Raw genomic sequence first — 27005 nt, 5'->3', positions numbered from 1 at the left:
AGTAGTTTCATTGCTTGAGCAAATTAACACGTCTCCTGGTACCTGGTGTGCAGCCATTTACTTGGCAAATGCCTTTTTCTCCATTCCTGTCCATAAGGCCTACTAGAAGCAATTTCCCTTCGGCTGACAAGGCCAGCAGTATACCTTTACTGTCCTACCTCAGGGGTATATCAACTCTCAGGCTTTGTGTCATAATCTTATTTGGAGAGACCTTGATAGCTTTTCTCCTCCACAAGTGGTCAAGAGATCAAGACCATCCTGGCCAACATGGTGAAACCCCATCTCTACTAAAAATACAAAAAATTAGCTGGGTGTGGTGGGAGGCGCCCGTAATCCCAGCTACTTGGGAGGCTGAGGAAAGAGAATTGCTTGAACCCAGGAGGCAGAGGTTGTAGTGAGCCGAGATTGTGCCATTGCACATTGCACTCCAGCCTGGGCAAAAATAGTGAAACTTTATCTCAAAAAAAAAAAAAAAAAAAAAATATATATATATATATATATATATATATATATATATATATCACACTGGTCCATTACATTGATGACATTATGCCAATTAGATCCAGTGAGCAAGAAGTAGCAAACAGACTGGACTTATTGGTGAGACATTTGCATGCCAGTTGTTGGGAAATAAATCTGACTAATATTCAGGGAACTTCTACCTCAGTAAAATTTCTAGGGGTCCAGTGGTGTGGGACCTGTCAAGATATTTCTTCCAAGGTGAAGGATAAGTTGCTGCATTTGGCCCCTCCTACAACCAAAAAAGAGGCACAACACCTAGTGGGCCCATTTGGGTTTTGGAGGCAACACATTCCTCATTTGGGTGTGTTATTTTGGCCCATTAATTAAATGACCCAAAAGGCTGCCAGTTTTGAATGAGGTCCAGAACAGGAGAAGGCTCTGCAGCAGGTTCAGGCTGCTGTGCAAGCTGCTCTGCCACTTGGGCCATATGACCCAGCAGATCCAATGGTGCTTCAGGTGTTAGTTGCCGATAGGGATGCTGTTTGGAGCCTTTGGCAGTCCCCATAGTTGAATCACAGTGGAGGCCACTAGGATTTTGGAGCAAGGACCTGCCATCTTCTGCAGATAACTATTCTCCTTTTGAGAGACAGCTCTTGGCCTGTTACTGGGCTTTGGTGGAAACTGAACATTTGACTATGGGTCATGAAGTCACCATGTGACCTCAACTGCCTATCATGAACTGGGTGCATTCTATCCCATCTAACCATAAAGTGGGTCATGCACAGCAGCATTCCATCATAAATGGAAGTGGTATATGTTATCAGGCTTGAGCAGGTCCTGAAGGCACAAGTAAGGTACATGAGGAAGTGGCGGAAGTGCCCGTTGTCTCCACTCCTGCCACCCTGGCTTCTCTCCCCCAGCTTGCACTGATGGCCTCATGGAGAGTTCCCTATGATCAGTTGACAGAGGAACAGAAGACTAGGGCCTGGTTCACAGATGGTTCTGCATGATATGCAGGCACCACCTGAAAGTGGAGAGCTGCAGCGCTACACCGCCTTTCTAGGAAATCCTCTAAAGACAGCTGTGAAGGGAAATCTTCCCAGTGAGCAGAACTTGAGCAGTGCACCTGGTTGTGCACTTTGCGCAGAAGGAGAAATGGCCAGATGTGCGATTATATAATGGTTCATGGGCTGTAGGGAATTGTTTGGCTGGATGGTCAGGGACTTGGAAGAAGCATGATTGGAAAATTGGTGACAAAGAAATTTGGGGAAGAGATATATGGATGGACATCCTGAGTGGTCAAAAACTGTGAAGATATTTGTATCCCATATGAGTGCTTACCAACGGGTGGCCTCAGCAGAGGAGGATTTTAATAATCAAGTGGGTAAAATGACCCGTTCTATGGACATCACTCAGCCTCTTTCCCCAGGCATCCCTGTCATCACCCAATGGGCCTGTGAACAAAGTGGCTATGGTGGCAGGGAGGGAGGTTATGCCTGGGCTCAGCAACACGAACTTCCATTCATCAAGGCTGACTTGGCTAATGGCCACTGCTGAGTGCCCAATTTGCCAGCAGCAGAGACCGACACTGAGCCCTTGATATGGCACAATTTCTCAGGGTGATCAGCCAGCTACCTGGTGGCAGGTTGATTATATTGGACCTCTTCCATCATGGAAAGGGCAGAGGTTTGTCGTTACTGGAATAGACACTTACTCCAGATATGGGTTTGCCTGTCCTGTATGAAATGCTTCTGCCAAGACTACCATCTGTGGACTTACGGAATGCCTTATCCACCATCATAGTATTCCACACAGCATCGCCTCTGACCAAGGCACTCACTTTACAGCTAAAGAAGTGCAGCAGTAGGCTCATGCTCATGGAATTCACTGGTCTTACCATGTTCCCCATCATCCTGAAGCAGCTGGATTGATAGAACGGTGTAATGGCCTTTTGAAGTCACAATTACAACGCCAACTAGATGACAATACTTTGCAGGGCTGGGGCAAAGTTCTCTAGAAGACCATGTATGCTCTGAATCAGTGTTCAATATATGGTACTATTTCTCCCATAGCAAGGATTCACGGGTCCAGGAATCAAGGGGTGGAATTGGAAGTGACACCACTCACCATCACCCCTAGTAATCCACTAGCAAATGTTTGCTTCCTGTTTCCCTGACATTATGTTATCCTGGCCTAGAGGTCTTAGTTCCAGAGGGAGGAATGCTGCCACTAGGAAACACAACAAAGATTCCATTAAACTGGAAGTTAAGATTTCCACCTGGACACTTTGGGCTGCTCCTATCCTAAAGTCAACAGGATAAGAAGGGATTTACAGTGTTGGCTGGGCTGATTGACCTGGACTGTCAAGATGAAATCAGTCTGCTATTCCATAATGGAGGTAAGGAAGAGTATGCATGGAATACAGGAGATCCATTAGGGCATCTCTTAATATTACCATGCCATGTGATTAAGGTCAATGGGAAACTACAACAGCCCAAATCCAGGTGGGACTACAAATGGTCCAGACCCCTCAAGAATGAAGGTTTGGGTCACTCCACCAGGAAAAAACCATGACCTGCTGAGGTGCCTGCTTAAGGTAAAATGAATATAGAACGAGTAGTAGAAGAAGGTAGTCATCAAGACCAGCTATGACTACATGACCAGCTGCAGAAACGAGGACTGTAGCTGTCATGAGTATTTCCTCCTTCTTTTGTTAAAAACATGTTTGTTCATGTATACACATGTATTAAGAAAATATCTTCATTTTATTTCCTTTTCCTTTATCATGTGACATAAGTTTTGACTTCATATTGGCATTTAAGTATTGTTAACTTTATGTAATAGTATTTGGGTTGGGGATTGGTGCATTTTTGGTTGTACAAAGGAAGTTGTATTACGTTAGGTGTAATTAATTGTAACCTTATTATTGTCTTTATTTGAGGACTATGTATGATCTCAGGAGATGTGTATGTGTTCAAGCTGACAAGGGGTGGAATTGTGATAGTTAATACTGAGTGTCAACTCGATTGGATTGAAGGATACAAAGTATTAATCCTAGGTGTGTCTGTGAGAGTGTTGCCAAAGGAGATTAACATTTGAGTCAGTGGCTGGGGAAGGCAGACCCACCCTTAATCTGATGGGCACAAACTGATCAGCTGCCAGCAAATATAAAGCAGGCAGAAAAAAGTGACAGGTGAGACTGGCCTAGACTCCCAGCCTACATCTTTCTCCCATGCTGGATGCTTCCTGCCTTCAAACATCAGACTCCAAGTGCTTCAGTTTTGAGACTTGGACTGGCTGTCCTTACTCCTCAAGCTTGCAGATAGCCTATTGTGGGACCTTGTGGTCATGTTAAGTTAATACTTAATAAACTTTCATATATATATCCTATTAGTTCTGTTCCTCTAGAGAGCCCTGACTAATACACCAGTTTTAGAATGATAATACCACTACTACCACCAAAAATCTGATTACCAAAAATGGTTTAATTTTAGATTATTTCCCACTGAGAATGTAAAATCAAATTACTGTGTCTTAAACTCATTTGTAATAGATCTTCTCTGTGTGATTATGCCACCAACTGGAGATTGAGTTAGCTTCATTTGTTTCATTTTTAGATTTTAATGATTGCTTTTTGATTGAATTTTACCTTATAACCATGTAAAATATTTTTATGGTTCCAACATTAAATCTACAAATCAAGAAGTTTGGCTTCTTTTTCTGTCTTTTCTGCTATCCCCTTCTTCCTTTATAAGTACACATTTTAAAAAAAATTACTGGACAAATGTTATTGATTTATTTTAAAGGACTTCTCAGAGAACATTTGTTCTTCACTATGCATTGGTGATATAAATAAAAACGTAAGTTCATGGAGAATTTTAAACATATTACAAGAAAACAGAAAAAAATGTATGAAGCACCCTGGACTCACCATCAACCTTGCGATCAGTTAACTAATGGCTCCTGTTTTTTCACCTGTAACTCTCACTCATTTTTCCTCTTCTTACACTATTTTGAAGTAAAAGCCCAACATTATATTCATACATTATATTCATAAATGTTTTATTAAATATTTCTAAATGACAAAGAATCTTAAAAATAAGTAAAATTATTACATCAGTGATTCTTTAATAGCATCAAATAAAAAGTTTAAGCTTGCATGTCATAATCCATTTTTATAGTTCTCTTTTTTGAAATAGAATACAAATAAGGTTCACTTACAGCAAATTTTTCTTTACAAATATTTTGTCTTTGATCTGGAGGTTCCCTTTGTATAGGGAACCTATAGAATAAATTGTTTCTTGCAACTAATTTTATTTGATTGCTATTGTTGATAAAACCATATTAATTGTCTTGTAGATTTTGCACAGTTGACATTTTACAGATTGTATTCCTGTGACATAGCTTAAGATATTTTTCAATGTATTCCCTGTAAATTGGTATTTTGATCTAGTATCTTGTAAGACTTCTTCAAACTGGTGTTTTGTTTTTCCATCAAGAAGTACATACTGCATGGTTCTCTCTCTTTCTCTCCCTCCCCCTCCATCCCCCTTCTCTTTTTCTTTCTTTATTTCTTTCTCTTTGTGATGATCAATTCTTAGATCCATTAATTCATTAGGGGCTGCAAAGTGATGATAATTTAATTCTATTATTATGGTCTTCATTCTTAACTGGAATTCTTCCATAAAGTGAAACATCTCATGTATTATTTGATTATACAATGATATCATTCACATAGGGAGGCAGGCAGGATGTTTGATTCTTCCTTCCTTTTTTTTTTTTTGCAAGTTTTCAAAATAACCCCTGGCATCCACAAACAGAAGTTGTTCCCCCTTTTTACCCCACTTTTTAATTTTTTAAAAAATTCTTTATGAACTCAAGGATTTAAACATATTAGATGTATTTCCACTCACTGAAATTATCTTCATTATTAGTGCTCAAATTGTTTCATCCATGGACTCTTCAATTTGGCTTCTAAATCATTTTGACACACTTGTAGTAGTTTTAATAGCTTCACTCATTTTGGTATATTTCATGCTTATCTTGTACATTTCTTGCCTTAAATTTGAATCAGTCCTTTCTCTGAGGAGATCTGCTTCTTTTTAGAGTAAAATGCTATTTCCAGGCCACAACCTGGGTGCTACAGGTATACGCCATTTACCACCAGATTGATCATTATTTTTAGGCCTTCTCTATAGATAAAACTAGCAATATGTAATTAATTTATTACCATTTTAATTCAGGACCACAGAGTTTTTTTTAATGAAACTTCTTTTATATTACATATATATATCCTCTTTCCCACTAGGAGAATCCCAGTTCCCAATAACACTGGTAAAATTAGTCTTTCATATAATGACTCACTCACTGGATCCCACATTACACAACAAGTGTATCAGAAGAACAATACCCATACTACCGCCGAAAATATGATTATTAAGACAGCTTAAAGAATTATTTGTAATTTCTTTACCCTTATGATTTGTATTCACTGGGAATATGCAGTCAAATTGCCATATTTTAAAGTCATTCAGAGTAGTTTCTGTAAGGCTGGTAATGCCTCTAGCTGGATGCTCATACATTAATTTAGTTTATTAAAAAAAGTATATTTTCTTTTCAGTACAGTCTTAGATTTATAGAATCATTTAACAGATGGTATAGAGTTTCATATAATAACCCAACCACCTCTCCCTCCTCAGCATCCTCTATTATTAACATCTTGCATTCATGTGGTACATTTGTTAAAATTAACAAACCATTAACACATTATTATCAACTACAGTGCATCATTTACATTAAGGTTCATTCTTTGTGTTGTACATTCTGTGGGCTTTGACAAATGCATAATGACAGGTATTCACCATGACTATTTCACACTGACTAGTTTTCCCACCTAAAAGTCTTCTGTGCTACACTTATGCTCCCCTCCCCTCCCTCTCCCCTGAACCTTGGCAACCACTGATCTTTTAATTCTTTTAACTGTCTATATAGTTTTGCCTTTTCCAAAATGTCATATCATTGGAATCATACAGTAAGTAGCCTTTTCAGACTGACTTCTTTCATTCAGCAATACCCATTTTAGATTTCTCCATGTCTTTTCATGGCTTAATAGTTTAATAATTTCTGTTTGTCAGTGAATAACATTCCATTCCATTGTGTGGATATAGCACAGTTTATTTATCCAGTAACCTGGTGAAGGATATCTTGGTTCCTTCAGTGTTTGGCAATGAATTAAGCTGCTGCTATAAACATTCACGTGCAGTTTTTGTGTGGACAGACCTTCTCAACTTAATTGGATAAGTACCTAGAAGTGGAATTGCCAGATTTTATGGTAAGCCCATGTTTAGGTAACTTATGTGAAATGTGTAAGGACTATGTCCAGATTCATCATTTTGCATATGGATGTCCAATCTTCCCAGCATCAGTTGTTGAAAAGACTATCTTTCCTCCATAAAATTGCCTTCGCTCCTTTGTCAAAGATCACTTGGCTATATTTGTGTGGATCTAGCTTTTATCACTATCCTTCCATCCTATACCCTCCATTCCCATGCAGTTGATCACTTAAAAAATTATGTACCACTCACTTGAAGAAATAACAGGTAGCATACTATACATATTTTACTTGTGTCTAGTTGCATTGGTCAGTAACTTCAAAACAATATTTAATAGCAAGGGAATGATCAGATAGGCTTTTCTTTTCCTGATTGTTGTAGGATAGTCTCCAGTGTTTCTCTGTTAAGGGAGACCAGCTTTTGGATTAATAGATAGATAGGTAGATAGATAGATACATAAAATCATGTTAACAACATCTCCATCAACTCCTATTTTACTGAATGTTTTACAAACGAATGGGTATTAAATTTTGTCAAATGCCTTTCCTGTGTCCATGGAGATAACAATATTACTTTTCTCCTTAACTTCATTGAGATGAATTATAAGTGTCCCAATGTTGAAGCACACATATATTCTTAGAGTTAACCCTATTTAGTCACAAGAGTCATGCTTAATGTGTTGTTGGATTCTGTTTCCTAACATATAACTTATATAAAAATTCTATAGCATTATTTATAAGTGAGATTAATCTGTACTTTTTATATGGGGCAATCTTTGTCAGGTTTTGTGATCATGTAATAATTGTTTCATAAAATTAGAGTTAGTAGAATTCTCCTATGAAATCTGGGCCTAGTGCTCTTGAGTGGGGATCTCTTTTAACTACCAATTTTCTTTCTTTTGTGGAAAATGATCTGTTTAGACTGTTTCCACTGGAGTTATTTTTGGTAAGTTGTAGTCTTCTAAAAAGAAGCCATTCCTTTTATATTGATTTGTTAATCATCTATTTCAGGAGTCCTCAACCCCAGGCCGTGGACCAGTATGGGTTGGTTTGTGACCTGTTAGGAACCAGGCCACACAGCAGGAGGTGAGTGGTGGGCTAGTGAACATTACCACCTGAGCTCAGCCTTCTGTCAGATCAGTGAAGACATTAGATTCTCATAGGACCGCAAACCCTATTGCGAACTACACATGCAAGCAATCCAAGTTGCACACTCCTTATGAGAATCTAATGCCTGATGATCTGAGGTGAAGGAGTTTCATCCTGAAACCATCTGGCATCACCAAGTCTGTGGAAAAACTGTCTTCCGCAAAACTGGTTCCTGGTGCCAAAAAGACTGGGGGCCACTGATCTATATCTTCCTTTAAAAAAGATATTCTCCCATGCATTGTTTTCTCTACTGTTAATTTTTCTGGAATTTTAGTTCCAGTTTGTTTTTGATGTATTTTTATTTATGCTGTTCTTTGTTTGTTAGACAACAATACATTTTTAAAAGGGATTTGATGAAATTTATTGTCCAGATCTCTTCAATTATCCTCCTGAAATTAACCCTGTTTTTGTTTTAATATCTTGTCTAAGGAGGAATTTGAAGGTGGGAACTTGGCAAACTTTGTGATATCTTATAAGTCTGAGAATATTTTTTTCTCATCAGATTTAAATGACATATTGGCAAATATAAAATTCTACAATCACAGATATGTTCCTTCTACAGATTAGAAATAATACTGTATTGCCTTCTTGCTTCTTTCAAATGTAATTCTTGTTTTTTTTTCTCCAATATGTCTACTTTTTCATTTTGGAAGCTTTCAGAATTTTATCTTGTTTTTTATGTTATTACATTTTACTACAATATGCCTAGGGGTGAGGTTTTTTGTCTAGTGTTTTTTGCTCTGTATGGACCACTTTCAGCTTTCTTTAAATTGGGCGATTTTATTTTCCTTATTTTATCAAATATTTCTTCATTACTATTTTTAAAAATCTCCATCTATTCTTCTATTCTCTATATGTTTTCATTTTGATTTCTAATCTCCACAAATCTTATTTTCTTTTAGAAGTCTCATCATTATCTTTTCCTGCTGCATTTTGGGAAATTTCCTCAGTCTTGTATTCCAGCTCACTAATTTGTTTTACTAACTAGTGTTCTTTATTCACCTATCATGCTTTTCACATCTCACATTTGACCTTGTTCTTTTTCTTTCTTCTTAGCACTACTAACAGTAGTAATGTCTTCCATTCCCTGCTTGAGAATATTTATTATGCTTATTTGGATTACTTATGCCAACAGTTCTTCTTCATAGGGTTATTGTTGTTGATTTATTTTTAGAGTTGTAGCCCTCAGCTGTCTGTAAACTTGTATTTCACTAGGGATAACAAGGGATTTCAGACTTTATTGACTTTATTCTACAGTCAGAAATACATTTTACCTCTTGACTCACTTAATATATATTGATAAAATAATACTTTAAAATATATTTGATATATTTTACAAAATATTTGTCATCATGTTGAGCAATGCACTCTATTATTTCCTGGTCGGTTTGATTTTATTGAAAAATACCAGTGCTCTGTACTAAAGTGATTTAATCACTTGTTAATGGGTAAATACCTACAGTTTGAAAACTCTATGAGAATATATGTTAGGGAAGGGCTGAAGGTCAGCCATAGTTAAGAAGGAGGGGTTAAAGTGTTATGCCCTAGAGCCCAAGACATCACAGAATCCCTCAGATGAATCCAGTTTCCTTTATTTCATTAGGGAATAACTCTGTTTAGGCATTCATATGTAAATTCTTAGACAGGAACAGACTGTGAGATGTCAGTCTCTTTAGGTAATAAATTACCAGCTTTGTAATTTTTTTGAAGAAGGGGTTGAATTGATGACTATCCATGGGAGACTGGTCAGCTTACACCCACATCAGCTCCTCTCCCCCAAAGGCTGCTGTAAGAATATCCACAACCATGGAAATCAGTTACTGCTGATTCTGAAGCCAAGGAACAAGCAATGATTATTGCAAGGAAATACAGGCTGAGATAACAGCAGAATTTAAAAATATTTGCCCCAATCTATATTTACTGCTGCTGCCTGGCTGCTCTTGACCCTAGAGGAACACCCTGTCACTCCCAGAACAATTCACATGGCCTTTCATCTCTCCGGAGTTCCTTACAGCTTTTATGTTATTTTTTCAGATCAATGCTTCTTTTCCTTCCAGTTTTTCCAGAGGGCATCTAGTTTGGGAAAATCCAGTGGATTATGTTTAGGAAAAGACCTATGTTAAATCTTTTAGGAGCTCTTTAAAATTTGCAGGCTCAAAATCATACTTTTTCATGGTCAAGGAAGGACTCAGTGATCAATCTGAGATGAATCTATCTCAGAATAGAAATCAGGTTGATAGAAAGAACACATAGGTTTACTTATTTTTTCTTTAAGACTACTTTTGCATTTTATCTTCTTCTATGTTGCCCAGGTAGCCTTCATTCTTACAATTTCCAGGCTGTGTTTAAGTGATGCATTTTGGCCATATCTGCATAACCAAAACTACACAGGGGACTTCAGTCACAAATGCACTGGGAATGCAGTGAATCTGAATAGCTCAGGGAAAACACTCTTTGCATTTGTCTGATTTTTGTGGCTCATTTAAGATAATCCAGGTCACTGCTTTTGTGGGGGGTACATTATATCCCATATGTGGGAATAAGTATACACTGGGGTGATCCAAGAAGCAAAGGGATAGGCCTCTAACTCTATCACATGATATGAAGAGCTCCAAAAAGCACCTCTCCCCTAAAAATCACCTCCATACCTACTCTAACCTTTTCTTCAGGTTGGCCTTAAATTATCTATCCTTATTTGCAATTTCTGTTATTCGTAATTCCTTTGAGTTAAACAATAAGGACCACAGAACTGTTTCTAAATCTCACTGACAAAAGTCCTTCAGTATGCATTATAGTACAAGTGTTGATTAGTGATCACCCTCCATTCTAGTTAAGCAGGTAATCTCTTCCACCTGACCTCACCATCTTCCTTCACAAAGATGCCTTCTCCTCTTATGTTCTCCAGATCTGTGTCTGCCACTGCCATCCATGCAGTTGCACATAGTGATCCTCAGCTCTTTCCTCACTCTCGCTACCCCACAATCTACTGTTAGTTTTAACTTCTAAGTTTCTCTAGAATCCAGGCATTTCTGTTCATCCCTGCTGCCACCATCCTAGGCATTTCTCACTGGCTGTCTCTCATAGCTTCTTGACTATCTCCATATCTTCAGTCTTGTCTTCCTCTAATCCATTCTCAGCCAAATGTTTTGACCATGTCAGCACTTTGCTAAAATTCTTCAATGTCTCCCAATTGCCTTTAGAGCAGTTTGTGAATGTTCTTCACCACTAAAACATACCCAAGAAATATAATGCCCTTCCTTTAGTATCTGCAACAAAGGCCGTTGATCTCATAATTGCAGCGCATGCCAGAGTATATAGGGGGAGATATAGAGGGACATATCTGAAACTCCAGAATGAGAAGGACATTTCTGGAACATTGTAGATATTCAGTAAACCTTCCTTTAGTAAACGAATGATGAATGAGACATAGGAAAAACCACCATGTTTTTTATACAATGAGATGAAAATAGAAAAATGGAAGTGCTGATATTAGCAATAATACATTTGAGGTATAATTGGAAGTTATCAGATAAGCTAGAAGTGTTGCATGTGTTTTGCTTTTTAAAATAAATTTTGTTGTGTATATTTAAGGTATGCAACATGATGTTACAGAATATATATATATATATATATATATATATACAGTAAAATGGCTACTATAGTGGGACAAATTAACACACCTATCATCTTACATAGCTACCCGCTATCCCTCCCACCAAGAGCAGCTATACTCTACTCATTTAGCAAAAATCCTGAATACAATACACTATTATTAACTGTAATCTTTGTGTCATAAATTAGATTTTTTGACTTGTTTAACCTCCGTATTTGCTATTTTGTATTATTTTACCTGTATCTCCCCATTTTCTGTCCCCATCTCAACCTTGGCAACCACTGATTTATTCTCTCTCTCTCTCTCTATGATCATTTTAAAAATAAGATTCCATATATAAATGAGATCATGCAATATTTTTCTTTCCGTGTTTGACTTATTTCAGTTAGCATAATGTCCGCCAGGTCCATCAATGTTGTGACAAATGGCAGGATCTCCTCTTTTTTAAAGATTGAATAATACTTCATCATGTGTATACACACACACACGCACACACACACAGAGTTTCTTTATCCACTTGTCCATTGATGAACACCTAGATTGTTTCTACATCTCGGCTATTGTGAATAATGCAATAACGCTTTAATGAACATGGGAGTGTTTTTATGAGGTGGTGATTTCTTTCCCTTTGGGTATACACCCAGAAGATCAATTTCTGGGTCATATGGCACTCATATTTTTAATTTCTTCAGGAAAACCACCATATTTTTTTTAATGGCTGCACCGTCTACATTCCCATAGACATTGTACAAGTGGTCTCTTTTCCTACCCCCATGCTAATACCTGTTATCTCTTGTCTTTTAGACAACAGCCATCCTAACAGGTGTGAGGTGGTATGTCACAGTGGTTTCCATTTCTATTTCCCTGATGATTAGTGATGTTGAGTACCTTTTCATATATCTGCTGCCCATTTTTATGTCAACTTTGGAGAAATGTCTACTCAAGTATTTTGCCTATTTTAAAGTCAGGTTATATGTTTTCTTGCTGTTGAGTTTAATAAGTTTTTTTATAAATCTTGGATATTAGCCACCTGTCTGACATATGGCTTGCCCTACTTTTTTCCTATCGGTGGGTTGCCTTTCGATTTTGTTGATTGTTTTCTGTGTATAAGCTTTTTAGCTTGATGTATTCCTATTTATTTATTCCTGCTTTTTAAAACAAAGCTTTTGGTGTGATAGCCAAGAAATCATTGCTAAGACCAATGTCAAGGGGATTTTCCCCTATGTTTTCTTCTAGAATTTTTGTGGTTTCAGGTTTTACATTTAGGTCTTTTATCCATTTTAAGCTGATTTTTGTGCATAATGTAAGATAGGGTCAAATTTCATTATTTTGCATGTGGAAATCCAATTTTCCCAGCACCATTTATTGAAAAGACTATCCTTTCCCCATTGTGTCTTTTTGGTGCCCTTGTTGAAAATCAGTTGACCCTATATGATATGGTTAGGCTTTGTGTCCCCACCCAAATCTCATCTTGAATTGTAATCCCCATAATCTCTATAATCCCCACGTGTCAAGCGGGAGACCAGGTGGAGGTAATTGAATCATGGGGGCAGTTTCTCCCATAGTGTTCTCGTGATAGTGAGTGAGTTCTCATGAGATCTGATTTCATAAAGGGCTCTTCCCCCTTTGCTCAGCACTTCTCTGTTCTGCTGCCTTGTGAAGAAGGTGCCTGTTTCTCCTTTCCCTTCTGCCATGATTGTATGTTTCCTGAGGCCTCCCCAGCCATACAGAACTGTGAGTCAATTAAAACTCTTTCCTTTATAAATTACCCAGTCTTGGGTATTTCTTCACAGCAGTGTGAGAATGGACTAATACAGTATATGTTTGAATTTGGTTCTGGGCTCACTATTTTGTTCCACTTGCATCTTTATTTTCTATAGCATGTTTATTGGGCTTAAGAATGTCAACTGTCTGTTGTTGAGTTAATGTAATAAAATTAAAGGTAATACACTACATCATTGAATCATATTATATAACAAGTTGTTTTCTTCCTTCTCTACAAAAGAAAGGGTATAGTGGAGAAATAGAGAAAACAAAGAAATCTTTAAAATTGTAGGTTGGGTATGAAAAATGTTTTCACTTTCATCTTTTTCATTTGGCTTATTAAACCAAGACTTTAATTTTATATCACATTAATTTCCAAATGGATCACAGATACAAGTGGATAAATGTGGGGAACAAGAAAAAGAAAGAGAACTACGCCAAACTATAAGTACCAGGAGAAAACACGAGTGAATTTCTCTATATGAAATTTGGGAAAATGTTCCTAAATTTGACTCAATATCTGGAAGTGATAAAAGAAAAGCACAACAAATTTGATTCAACAAAACTAAAAAAGCTTACATGGCTAATTAAACACAGTAAAAAAAAAGTGGGAAAATATTTCCACTTTCTCATAGACAAGAGTTAACAATACCTAAAATATGAAAAGGGAGAAAAATTCCCTATAGGAAAATATGCTAGTGGTATGAAAAGACAGTTGACAGAAGTAGAAATTCAAATGGCTCTAAACCAAATGAAAAGATGCTTAACCTCATTTGCCACAAAAGTAATGCAAATTGAAAATACTGTAGGATGGCCTGGCGCAGTGGCTCACGCCTGTAATTCCAGCACTTTGGGAGTCTGAGGCAGCAGGATCACCTGAGGTCAGGAGTACGAGACCAGCCTGGCCAACATGGTGAACCCCTGTCTCTACTAAAAATACAAAAATAAGCTGGGCATGGTGGTGCCCACCTGAAGTCCCAGCTACCTGGAAGACTGAGGCAGGAGAATCATTTAAACCTGGGAGACAGAGATTGCAGTGAGCCGGGATCACGCAACTGCACTGCAGCCTGTGCAACAGAGCAAGAGTCTGTTTCAAAAAAAAAAAAAAAAAAGAAGAAGAAGAAGAAAAAGTACTGTAGGAAACATTTCTCCCCATCAAATGGGCAAAGCTCTAAAGCCTCACAGCATACTTCTTTGGAAAGGCTATGGGTAAGTAGACACTTATATATACTGCTGCTGATAATTAAAAAATACAACCTTTTCAGAGAGGGATTTTCCCATATCTAGCAAAATTGCATAGGTATTTACCTTTGGATCCAGCAATTACATTTGCAGAAATATATCATGAAGAAACACTGGCAAACATTTGAAAAGATGCACGAGACTATTATAGTATTAGGGATAATAGAAAAGACTAGGATCAATCCAAATATCCATCAACAGGTGATAAGTTGAATGGAGAATGTTGAATAAACTATTGTACATCTACACAATGGAGTACTGTAAAACAGTATAAGAAATCTCTCTGTATACTCTTATGGAACAATCTCCAGGATATATTGACAAGGGAAAAAACAAGGCAATAAAAGATGGCTAAAGTTCATCGAAACAAGTGGGGACATGGGATATGGATATGAATATTTACTAACAAAACCGTGAAAGACTACCATAAAATAAAAGCAAAAAACAAAAAGTTAAAAAGCTTACCTATAGAAGAAGAGAGGGACAGTGTGATAGAGACAGCTACACCTTTTCAAATATACCATGTTTTGAAGATTTGACTTTGAGGCCTTAAGTTTTTTTTTACATCATTATAAAATAAAATTAAGTAAAAAGCAATATCTTAAAACCAAAAACAAATAAACCTAACCCTATATCCAGTTGACCTAATCTCATAGCAAGAACTGTTTTAAATTACTTTAAAACTCAGTAATTTGATTATGTATTACTACTAGGATATACTCAAAGAAAAGAACTGTAAAAAGTGTAAACTATTTTTAATAATCACATTGTTGGTGGTGGTGCTGTAACTACTCTGAGAGGGCTTTACGTGTGGTGTGGGATAAAGCAAATGAGTGATTAGGTTGGTATCATTGAAAACCAAGCTTTTTCTTCTTTTGTTTTTTATTTTTTTATTTTACTGTAAGTTCTGGGATACATGTGCAGAACGTGCAGATTTGTTACATAGCTATATGTGTGCCCTGTGGTTTACTGCACCTGTTGACCCATCCTCTACATTCCTTCTCCTCACCCCCCACCTGTTTATGTGATGGATTACATTTATTGATTTGCATATGCTGAACCAGGCTTGCATCCCAGAGATAAAGCTGACTTGATCATGGTAGATAAGTTTTTTGATGTGCTGCCGGATTGGGTTTGCCAGTATTTTACTGAGGATTTTTGCATCTATGTTCATCAGGATATTGGCCTGAAGTTTTCTTTTTTGTTGTGTCTCTGCCAGGTTTTGGTATCAGGATGATCTTGGCTTCATAAAATGAGTTAGGAAGGTGCCCCTCCTTTTCAATTGTTTGGAATAGTTTCAGAAGGAATGGTACCAGCTCCTCTTTGTACCTCTGGTAGAATTCGGCTCTGAATCCTTCTGGTCCTGGGCTTTTTTTCGTTGGTCAGCTATTAATTACTACCTCAATTTCAGAACTTGTTATTGGTCTACTCAGGGATTCGACTTCTTCCTGGTTTAGTCTTGGGAGGGTGTATGTGTCCAGGAATTTATCCATTTCTTCTAGATTTTCTAGTTTATTTGCATAGAGGTGTTTATAGTATTCTCTGATAGTAGTTTGTATTTCTGTGGGGTCAGTGGTGATATCCCCTTTATCATTTTTTTATTGTGTCTATTGGATTCTTCTCTCTTTTCTTCTTTATTAGTCTAGCTAGTGGTCTATTTTGTTAATTTTTTTAAAAAACCAACTCCTGGATTCATTGATGTTTTGGAGGGTTTTTTGTGTCTCTATCTCCTTCAATTCTGCTCTGATGTTAGTTATTTCTTATCTTCTGCTAGCTTTTGGATTAGTTTGCTCTTGCTTCTCTAGCTTTTTTAACTCGATGTTAGAGTGTCAATTTGAGATCTCTCTAGCTTTCTGATGTGGAGATGTAGTGCTATAAATTTCCCTCTTAACACTGCTCTAGCTGTGTCCCAGAAATTCTGGTATGTCGTCTCTTTGTTCTCATTGGTTTCAAAGTACTTGTTGATTCCTGCCTTAATTTCATTATTTACCCAGGAGTCACTCAGGAGCAGGTTGTTCAATTTCCATGTAATTGTGCAGTTTTGATTGAGTTTCTTAATCCTGAGTTCTAATTTGATTGCACTGTGGTCTGAGAGACTGTTTGTTGTTATTTCAGATCTTTTGCATTTGCTGAGGAGGGTTTTACTTCCCATTATGTGGTCGATTTTAGAATAAGTGCCATGTGGCACTGAGAAGAATGTATATTCTGTTGATTTGGGGTAGACAGTTCTGTAGATGTCTATCAGGTCCACTTGGTCCAGAGCTGAGTTCAAATCCTGAATATCCTTGTTAATTTTCTATCTCATTGATCTGTCTAATATTGACAATGGGGTGTTGAAGTCTCTTACTATTATTGTGTGGGAGTCCAAGTCTCTTTGTAGGTCTCTAAGAACTTGCTTTATGAATTTGGGTGCTCCTGTATTGGGTGCATATATATTTAGGACAGTTAGTATTTCTTGCTGCATTGATCCCTTTATCATTATGTAATTCCTTCTTTGTCTGTTTTGATCTTTGTTGGTTTAAAGTCTGTTTTGTCAGAGACTAGGATTGCAACCCCTGCTTTTTTTTTTCTTTCTGCTTGGTTGATAAATTTTCCTCCACCCCTTTATTTTGAGCCTATGTATATCTTTGCACATGAGATGGGTCTCCTGAATACAGCACATCGATGGGTCTTGACTCTTTATTGAATTTGCCAGTCTGTATCTTTTAATTAGGGCATTTAGTCCATTTACATTTAAAGTTAGTATTGCTATGTGTGAATTTGATCCTGTCATGATGATGCTATCTGGTTATTTTGCATACTAGTTGATGCAGTTTCTTCATAAGGTCGTTGGTTTTTATATTTTGGTATGTTTTTGCAGTGGCTAGTACCAGTTTTTCCTTTCCATATTTAGTGCTTCCTTCAGGAGCTCTTGCAAGGCAGGCCTGGTAGTGATGAAATCCCTCAGCATTTGGAAAACCAAGCTTTTCACCATGAGGGAAAGGAGATACAGATGTAAACCTGCAGTCCTGAATTTGAACTGGAATATCAATTTGACCCATCAAAATATCTTTTAATAAAATAGATATTTCTTTGATTGGTTCACTCTGTAAAAATCAAGAAACAATGGTCAACTCAGCTGAGCCCCACTGACACCCAGATAGAGGTATTGAAATATTTTCTGCTAAAAGAAACTAGGACTTTTAGGGAAATGAATGAATTCTGGATCTGGTTTAGGAAATGTGGAACTACCCTCCGCCCCCCTCCACACACACACAAGAATCTGAATCTTATCGATGTATTATATTTCATCAAGGAGAGGCAATCAACAAAATTCAGACTGTGGAGAAATTCCATATGGCAGTAGAACCAATTTCTTCAACAACATCAACAACAAAAAATGCAAAGACAAAAACCCAGCATATTGAAGGAAAACCTATAAAGAGAAAAAAAATGTAACAGTGAACCACAATGTATTTACTTACTTGAATCACAAGTCAATCTAGGCAATGTTTTAAAAAGAGTGGAAAGAAGATAATTGGGATCTGTGAACACTGATGAATATTTTAGTGAAAATTTTAAGAAAATTTTTAGGTGAGGATGGTTTTGTGTTTTACGGTAAACACCAAATCCTATCCAGGAGTTTAAAAATTGTTGAAGATGGGTGGTGAGTATATCAGGCTTATTATTTTAGTCTCTCTACTTCTGTTTGTGCTTAAAATTTTCTGCAAGAATATGTTAAAAATGTTTCCATTAATTCAAATTTACATAGTTACTAATAGCAACAGTGAAAACTCTTTTATCAAGAGAAGATTTTTGATGTTCAACATTTCTTATTAATATTTCAAGGAAGTTAATAAGATACTATTTAAGTCAGAAACTCAATTACCTGTTCAAGCTTAACACTGGCAAATTTTCTTCCCAATCAGGTTCCTCTGCTTCATAAAAGTCATTTCAAGTAAACTGAGAGAACTAGAAACTAGAACTGAGTGATAACAAATAACTATGAAAATTTATTTTATGATTTAATTTCATTCTAATCTAGGCTTTTAGTAATTGTATATACATTGCCAAACTCTCAAAGTTTTAGAAAAACTAGATTATGTATCATATTTAGAGATATTTCTACTATTGTTAGCTTTCTATAAGGTATACTCCCCTTTTACTCAATCTTCTATTACTCCATTGAGTAGAACAAGTTTTATATAACAAAGTTGGAAAATCATGTCAGTGAACCAAAAACTGATTATATGTTTAGCATGTTGTTATTGGCTAACCATTTGGGGAAAGATTCACATCGTATCCTTATTTGATACTTTATACCAAAATTAACTCTATAATATATTAAATATTTAAAATTAAATAATAAAAGTAACATAATACGAATTATTGATAAATGCTTATATAACCTATGTTGAAGAGTAAATTTCTTTTGTGATATCGAGGCAAATGCTACATAAAAAGATTAATAGATTTGAGCACACAAAAACCTTAACCAAAATATCACAAAGTACTCCTCCCGGTTAGTGACCCACAGGTAAATGTTTAAAACATATGTAATTAAGGGTTAATATTAACATATTGAAGGTGTTTCACTTATGAATTCATGAGGAAAAGATAATCTCTAAGAAAAAATGGACTAAGGCCATGAATAAATGATGCAGAAATAAATAGAAATCACTCATACACATGTGAAAAAATGTTCATATATGCTTGCTAGTAAAAAATAAATGCAAACTAATATGAAGATGACAATTTCTCATCTACCAAAGTGGCAAAGACAAGGCGCCTGATTGGGCGGGTGTGTGATATTAGGGACTCAAGTACTGCACTGCTGGGAGAAGTAGCAATCAACACAAGTCTCTCTCGAGGCAATTTGGCAGTATTAAGACTCATAACATTTACATAACCTTTAACATGGAACTTTTTTTTCTGTAGAAATTTTTTCTTAAAAAAAAAAAACCAGAATGAGTGTGGAAACATTTAGCATAAATGTTTATGGCAGCATTATTTATAATAGTAAAATACTGTAAGCAACCTGAAATCCAATGATGAAAGATTTATACAAACCCTTGGTAGATATACACAGATGCTAAAGAGGTGCTTTATTAACAGAGAAAGATGTTATAGCTGTTGTTAAGTAGGAAAAGAAAGGTTCAAAGATATTTATATTGTGTTATTCCATATTATTATTTACGTATAGTCTATCTGCATTTTATATGAGAAACCTGTAATTTTGTGATAAATTTTAAAAAGATGCCTTATTTCCTATTTATATTTGAAAAGATTCTGATAAGAACCTATGTTGTAAAATGTAACTATAGGAAAGATCATTCAAGATATTGTAATGCTTGTTCTTTTTCTAATTTTTTTAATTTTTAATTTTTATGAGCTAATTGTAGTTGTACATATAATGGGGTACATGTGATATTTTGACACAAGCATACAATGTGTAATGATCACATCTGGGATATTCATAGCAACTAGGATATCCATGACCTCAAATATTTATCATTTCTTTGCGGTGGGAACATTCCAAATCTACTGCACCCACATATGAGTAAGAACATGTGACATTTTTCTTTCTGTGCCTGGCTTATTTCACTTAACATACGGTCCTCAAGTTCCATCCCTGTTGTTGCAAATACCAGGCTATCATTCTTTTTTATGGCAGAATAATATTCCATTATGTATATATGCCACATTTTCTTTATCAATTCGTCCATTGATGGGCACCTAGGATAATACCATATTTTGCCTATTGTTAATAGTGCTGCAAAAAAACATGGGAGTGCAGACATATCTTTGATATACTGATTTTCTTTCTTTTGGTTACTTACCCAGCAAGGGGATGCTGGATCATATCATCATTCCACTACGGAGAACCATATAGACATTCCTCAAAAATCTAAAAATAGAACTACTATAAACAACAATGCTCGTTCTTTTTGAGGCAGAGTACTGAAGAACTCCAGAGGAAAAGCCCAGAATGGTCAGGAACCTGCGTGATGTATACTCATATTGTGATCAAACCAAACTGAGTCCAATTGCCCATAAGCAACAGAAAACTAAACACCAAATCTCCGGGTTTTGCAGCGAGAAAGGTTTTTGTGAGTGGACTGACAAGGAGACGGGAGGAAACGCTCAAGTTGGTCTCCCCTTGCTGTCCTTGTCAACATAAATTTTAGGGAGACATTTTGAGGGTGGGGCTTTGGGTCTGGAAAGAAACGGCATTTGGAAAGTGACTTGGGCATGTGCTGTTGACCCTACATGCTTCTTTATGCCTTGCATGTTCAAAAAATGGCAGCCTTAGCATGATCTGGAGGTTGAGTTTTCAGCCCTCTGGTGTCAAAAGGTCCCTCATGGGGTGAGTAAATCTACTCTGTGCAGACTGTAGTCAGCCATGTTGGTTCCAACCGGTCTCAGCCTGCCAGCCAACTTTGTTGCAAATCCCGGGGATTTTAACAATCTGTTTTCTTCTCTGCTTGTTGTCTTCACTGTGTTGCAAAACAAGCTCGAGAAATTTTGCTAGTTAACAAATTCTCTAACCCTGGGGCATGTTTCAGTGCCCCCTGTCTTTTAATCATTCCTCAATCTTGTGATGATGACCATTCTAGGTACTTTCTGCTGACCAGGAGCATTGACCTTAGAGAAATGAAATTGTTTAGCACTTTGCTGTGGGAGTTCCCTGGTATTAAGCTTACATTTCAGAAGTTTCAACCCGGTTCTGGGAAAGAGACATTTTCAGCACCAGAGAGTTAAGAAATTGAACATTATTCTCATAACACACAGGAGGAAATGAATAATCAGGAAAAGTTGCAATACAGGTCAGAAGAAGGATCCAATATCTTGGGGAAGCCAACTGAAAAGATTATGAAGTAGAAGAACCTTGGTTCTTTGTTAGATACTTGGTTAAGGCAGGTGGCTTCTTGTCCGATTTTCTCCAAATGTATCTCAACTTCTGCAGCGGTATTAATGTAAACGCAACATGATGTGTTAACTACTACACAAACAACTCCTTACTCGGCCAGTATACAATCAAGAGCCACTCCATGATCTATACTATTTTAACCAAAGAATCTATACCCTCTGTTTTGCCACTGTGGGTAAGGTGGTCTCATTGGTAAGCCTTGCCAGGGTGTTGGAAAGATTTCTAATCATGTGTTCATGAACTGCACACCCCACCTAGTTAACAGAGTTCACCTGAAGAAATATCATGCCCCATGCGATAAGCTGCCTGGCAAATATTTACTGGGTAGGGTATCTAACATAAATCTTGGCTCTTGCATATAGTTTTATGGTACTAGTCCAATGCTTGGCATCGCTAACATTATTGATAAAGAAAGGAGTGACTAGGTGCCCTAGTAAACAGAAACCTCCTATATGACAGCTGTCAAGGTATTCATAGGTCCAAGACTGGCCATTTGTTCTGCAAGTAAAGATATATCCTGAAGGGGGCACACACAATACTAGACATGTTGTTAAAATTCAAGTTCTCATTTTTGGAAATTTCATCTAGGACTTGATCAAGCCAGGAGTCAGTTTATAGTGGTGTCCAGGAGGAGTCATCTGTCGTACAAACTGGTAGGGAAGTGGGTGGTCCTTGAAGGTATACTCAGTTCCTTCTTGACATAATGGTGTAGACCTATATTTTGACATAATGGTTTAGACATTCTCCACATAATGATGTAGACATGTACTTTAATATAATGGTGTAGACCTGTACTTTAATATAATGGTGTAGACATTCTTGAAATAATGGTGTAGACCTGTACTTTGAGGATGCATTGGTTCATCTCTTCTGGACTACAGGGTAGGATACAGTAAGCAAAAAGTAAGTGTTGTTATGTAAATGGATGATTTCAGTCCTTCCATTAGGCAATATCTGCTGTATGTGGGCATAGGCCTCTTTGTGCTTGCATTGTTTTTCAGCTCTTAGCATAGGTGTGTCTTTGTGGGAATTGTTAGTGGAAAACAGGGAACTGACAATTCTCCATCAGCCAATCTGACTCCATAGGTTATACCTATTTTGTTTTTGTTTTTGTTTTGTTTTTTTATCATAGGTCACCATGAAATTTGGCATGCTAGAGAAATTAGTCACAGGGATAATTAGGAGATCAGCATGATTAGGTACAGAGGAGGTTCCTGGATCACATATGCAACACTAAGTAAAATCCCCAAAGTGGCAAGAGATTGGGAAACCTGTATTAAGGAAAAATTCCCATGCTATGATTAAAGCAAGTGAATGGATATCGTTAAGAAGAAGGTGGCGGGGCGGTGGGGGAGCGGAAAATTTTAACAGAGGGAGTGAAGAACCTTAATGATCATGAAGAAATGATTTAATTTTTCAAGTAACACACACACAAATCACAAATTAATAGAAATTTAGGACAAAGCAAGCAACAAGTAAATCAAGAATCTAAGAAGCATCCATATCTTCTCTTGTGGCTTTCTTTTGAAAAGCAGCTAAGAGCAGCCAAAGCCTCACAAAAATAGGAGGCTGAGAGAAGTCTGTGTCAGGGGTATGCTTCCAATCGATGTTGGGGTGGCCTTAGCCCTTATGGAAATCCTCAGCACAGTTCCCATTCTAATGGCACGGCTGTGGGGAGAGGGTCAATCTGCTGAACTGGAACCATCTTGACATGAGAGTGGTGAATCCAAGGCGTGACTCCCTATAATTTAACAGAGAAATGAGTTACCAGGCGTACTTCATATGGCCCCACATACCTGGGATGCAATTGATCCTCAGAATGTTTGTTCTTCCAAGATTTAAGCAACACCCAGTCTCCTAGAGTCAAATGATGAAGCAGCACATCTATAAGAGACCTTAACCTGCGGGAGGCAAACTTATGAATAGCAGTTAAAGTGGCACCTGGGGATTGGACATATTTAATGAGGTCTAGTTCTCTTACCCTCCATCTCTCCGAGGCCCTAGATCAAGCTCATTTTGAAGGAAGGGTCTCTCATAAAGTATTTCATAAGGGCTCAGTTGGAGCTTACTTTGCGGGGGCTACCCTCACTCTAAGCAGTGCAACCAACAGTGGCTTATCCCAGGTCAAATTAGTTTCTTGACAAATTTTAGCCAGAGTTTTTTTTTCAGAGTGTATTTCATCTTTTCTATCTTTCTTGTGGAGTGGGGTCTCCTTGAAGAATGGTGTTTCCATTGTACTTTCAGAGCTCCAGAGATTTCCTGTGTCATTCTAGCAATGAAGACTGCTCCACTGTCACTTTGCATTGAGGATGGCAGTCCAAATCTAGAAATGATTTATTTTAATAAGGTTTTGACTACTTCAGAAGCTTTTTCTGTCCTAGTAGGAAGGACTTCTACCTATCTTGCGAAAGTATCCACACATAGTAGCAGATACCTCAAGTTTCTGGCAACCTTCAGCATCATGGTGACATCTGTTTGCCAGTCCTCACTGGTGGCTTTTTTTTTTTTTAACTTTTCTCTCTTCTCTTCCTTCTTCCTCCTTTTCTTCTTCTTCCTCCTCTTCCTCTCCTCCTCCTCCTTCCTCTCCTCCTCCTCCTTCCTCTCCTCCTCCTCCTTCTTCTTCTTCTTCTTGTTCTTCTTCCTTGTCCTCCTCCTCCTTCTCCTCTTCCTTCCCCTCCTCCTCCTCCTCTTCCTTCTCCTCCTCCTCCTCCTCCTCCTCCCCTTCCTCTTCTTCATCTGCTTCTGCTTCCTGATTTTCAGAGATGGGGTCTTGCTATGTTGCCCAGGCTGGTATTGAACTCCTGGGATCAAAAGATCCTCCTGCTTCAGCCACCCACAGTGTTGGGATTATAGGCTTGAGCCTCGGCCCCTGACCCCTCACCTGGTCTTAACCTCCTGGCTTGAACTCCTTTTATGACTGAGATGGACCAGTCTTTATGTTATGGAGTAACCCATTTTTCTAAAAGATGATTTAATTTGTTTCCCTGGTTCCCTACTTCCTACTTAGCCCTTTAGAAAAGCAAATATAGCCTTTTACCCTCTCCTTCATCAGACCCCCCCCCCCCCACAGGGCAAGTTCATCTGTCTCCTGGAGAGTTAATAATCAATTTACAGACCAAAGCATCCCCACTAAGGAACTCCCTCCATCAGGAGGTGGCCTCAAGAGATAAGAGTCTGTCCATGAAGGTGCCAGCAGTCACCAGCTTGACTGCCTACTGGATAAGGCACCAGAGCTTACGTGGACCCCTCACTTTGATTATTTCCTCCTTGCCTTTTAAAAGTGCCTGCTTTCTGCCCCAAAAGTGAAGCAGTATGGCAGGATGCCTGTGCCTCTTCCCCAAGCTAGCTTTGGAATAAACCACTTTCTTTATACCAGATCTCACTCTTGTTAATTGGACTCTGCATGTGGTGAATAAGTAACCTGATGTTCAGTTACATTTGGTTTATTCTTTGTACAGATCACACATTGGTGTATTACCTTTTGGATTGTTCTCCACAAGTTGGGTCCAATGATATATTTTTGTATCCATTGTAGTGTAGCATCCCTACCATAGTGAGTGCTCTTGTGGACATGACTAATTACTTCTTCCATTAAGTGCTGAAGAATCAGTACCTTTTCTTGTCTATTGCATATCCCTCTTTCCTTAGTATACTTTTATGTGGTGTCCTGAGAACACATCAGTCCCCAGCTAAATCCCCATTGATTGAATCTTTCCAAGTCCTTGGGGGAGTAGATGGGCTTACTTTTTGATGAGGGTGTATTTAGTTTGAGCTGGACATGTCCTGATGAGTGTCACTACAGCATTTTCAGCCATCCATATCCCTTGATTCATGAAACTACTTCCATCAGTGAATCAGATTTGGATCTTTTAGGGGTTGATTTACTGAGTTGAGCTGGCTAGAATAAACTTGACCGATAATTTGAATACAATAATGAATAGTTTCTTCCATGTTACTCAGGAGTAAGGTGGTGAGATTCAAGATGGAGACTACTTTTAGTTTCACATTCGAGTTGCCCAGCAGTAATGTTTGGTATTTTTCTAGCCTCCCAGGTATAAGCCAGTGTTCTCCTTTTTGCTCTAAAAGAGATAACGTGTAATGTGGGGTGTGAATTGTAGTAGGCTGTCCTGTGGTAAACTTGTCAGCCTCTAAGAAGAGCAAGTCACAAATGATTGCTACTGCCTGAAGTCAAACTGGCCATCTTTGTATGACAACATCTGGTTCTGAAAAATAAGCCACAGGTTTCTTATGGGCCCTAAATTCTGAGTTAACACCCCAGGGCTTACTTGCTGTCTTTCATGACAAAAAGGTCAGAAGATTTTCTTAGACCTGGAAGGCCTAGGGAAGGAGCAATCATCAATTTTTCTTTTATGTCCTGGAAAACTCTGTGACATTCTCCAGTCCATTTTAGGGGTTCCTTGTCCTCATCTTTCATGGCTTCCTAAAGGGGCTTAGCCATGAACTCAAAGTTGGGAATCCAAATTCAGAAAAATCCTACCATTCCCAAAAAAACCCTAGGGGAGTAGTGATCTGTCTGTCTGTCTATCTATCTATCTATCTATCTATCTATCTATCTATCTATCTATCTGTTGGTTTTCAGCCACAGTTCCATGCTCGCCACTCCCATAGCCTTACTTATAGTCTTTTGTTATAATGTTGAATGTGTCAGGTCTCAGGAAACAGAATCTCTCTGACAGTTTATCATGCCCACCTCTCACCTGCTCCGAGGCAGGACTCTAATCTTCCCCTGGCTTTCTGACTGTGGGTCATAAGACCTTCATTCCAGAGAGGGTCTCATTCCATACCCTGGGGGAAGGAATGCTGACATCCTGAAGCTTCCATAAAAACCCAAGAGGACAGGGTTCAGGGAGCATGTGGATAGCTGGACGTGTGGAGGCTCCTGGAGAGTGGCATGCCCAGGGAGAGCATGGAAGCTCTGCACCCCTTCCCCCATACCCTACCCTACACACCTCTTTATCCGTATTTATCCTTCCTTTCTAATATCCCTTATAATAAACTTGTAAACATAAGTTAGTGTTTCCTTGAGCTCTGTGAGCAGCTTGAGCAGCTCCTGCAAATTAACTGACCCTAAAGAGGGGATCTTGGGACCCCAGTCTTGAGGCTGGTAGGTCATAATTTCCAGAGGTCCAGAATTGCAACTGGTGTCTGGGGTTGAGGGGGCAGTCTTGTGGGATTGAGATCTCAATGTGTGGGGTCTAATGCTCCCTCTAGACAGATAGTGTTGGAATTGAATTGGAGGAAACCCAGCTGTTTGTCTGCTGCAGAATTGATTGCTTGCTTGCTGGTGGGGAGAAAGTCCCACATTATCTGGGGGTCAAAGGAGTCTTGTTAGTTGATTGCTGTTGTTGGTATTAGAACAGAGGAAAAACATGGCTTGAGGGTTTAATAACAATTGGTGTCAGATAAATAAGGTTTTCTAGAAAGGCCCTTACTCACAGAAATATGTGGTTTGGGAATAGAAAGGATGGAAATGTGGGGAATAAGGAACCTTTCCTTCCCTGAGTGACCACATG

Source organism: Pan paniscus, chromosome 8 (genome assembly GCF_029289425.2).
Source record: "Pan paniscus chromosome 8, NHGRI_mPanPan1-v2.0_pri, whole genome shotgun sequence".
NCBI classification, from domain to species: Eukaryota; Metazoa; Chordata; class Mammalia; order Primates; family Hominidae; genus Pan; species Pan paniscus.
This window is presented reverse-complemented; position numbering follows the sequence as displayed.